At 29.1% G+C, this 1585-nt stretch overlaps 1 protein-coding gene across 1 annotated transcript in view; it reads right to left on the reverse strand.

Moving 5' to 3' along the window:
• Syn2 (Syntrophin-like 2) overlaps window positions 1-1585 on the reverse strand; it is a 227035-nt gene that overhangs the window by 196271 nt on the left and 29179 nt on the right. The gene's annotated exons all lie outside the window — the stretch shown is intronic.

Consider the following 1585-nt stretch of genomic DNA (forward strand, 5'->3'; position numbering starts at 1 on the left):
ACATAATGATAAAATAATATATACAATATTTACACAATCAACCTGAGGATCCCTGAGCCCACTCTATCCCCCACGTGTGAGGGGTAGAGCAGAGCTCAAGAGATCCCAGCGCATCCCTCTCGCCGCATCACTGGTGATGAGCCAGTGGAGGCTGAGCAAGTGCGCTAAAGCCGCAAACACTCAACTTGAGGATGATTATAATTAAACACTTGTAATTATTAACCTTTCGAAAACTTATTAAATAATTCTGATATGCTGTAATTATAAAAATTAAAATAATTCACAACGCGAGTGCCCGATCTTAATATCGGTAGCATTTTTATTTTCTGCATTTTCAAAAAAAATACATGATGATGAAATTTTGAGAATTTCCTCGGACACATTGGGCTCCACAATAGTATTTTATTTTAAAAACTTAAATAAGCAAAAACTTTTAAAGGTTTGATATTATTAAAAGCATTTATAATTAAATTATAATTTTATTTTATTTAATTTTCTATAGAGAAAATAATAATTTAAAATTAATTAAGTAATAGTTAACAATTTATTTTTTAAATTATTTTTTTTTTCCGAGTCTAAAATATCAGATTTGTGTAAAAAGTGCAACGTCAGAAATGAGGTCGAAAATCGTTTTGGTATTACAGAAACCAACGATAAGGTTTTCCATGTGGACGACTACCGATATTATCAAACTTTCATCAACCCTAGAACATTATGTAAATCTACCCACACGACTTAATTATTAGCACCAAAAAGGTTTTCATTTATTTATCTAAAGTTTGAGGAAATAATTTTTGAAAAAAAAATATTAAATAGATATAACATTATCAATAATCATTTCAGATAATGACTCGATAAAATTACTCAGATGTACCACCCACTAGATAACTTGCCAATCAACGTAATCAGCAAGATGATACCGAAAGCTGTGATGAATCATTAAATAGGAAAACAGATTCGGAGCAGATAACATACTACTTATTAGTCAGCAACAAATAAACGTTAATACGGCTTATTAATAAATTAAATGTTTATTGGACGTTCGTTTACAAAAGCTTAAAACATTAATTGTTTTAAGGGAGTGACTACGTTTTGGGATAAGTGTTAAACTTTCCTGTGGTTCAAGGGAATAAGATACAAGATTAATATAAAGCATGAGAAGAACAGGTATATATAAAAAACAAAAATACATAAATACAAAACTATAAATGTAATGAATTAGGTATACAAAAGAAACTCTAAGTTAAATTTTTTTTTATTGATATTTACAACTGTATAAAAAATACAACAAGTAAATTTTATCATAATGATATTGATATGATTCAGCATGAAGAGAAACTACCCAGTAGTAGAACTCTAAATACATTTCACAATATAAGGTCACGAGGCCATCTTCTCAGTTAAATTAAAATCATAAATAATACAAGATAATGGTCAGTGTTGTGGTCAAGAAATAGTTAAAAATGATTACTAATATCCAATATTTCGAACCACTGGTCTTCATTTAGGCTAAAATAAAAATATGCCGAGACGATAAAGTTAAAGCAAGATTATATCTGTAACCCCAGTGAATATGTGGTTAAGT

This window comes from Halyomorpha halys, unplaced genomic scaffold (genome assembly GCF_000696795.3).
Source record: "Halyomorpha halys isolate HHAL.00 unplaced genomic scaffold, Hhal_1.1 Scaffold1265.1, whole genome shotgun sequence".
Classification (NCBI taxonomy): domain Eukaryota; kingdom Metazoa; phylum Arthropoda; class Insecta; order Hemiptera; family Pentatomidae; genus Halyomorpha; species Halyomorpha halys.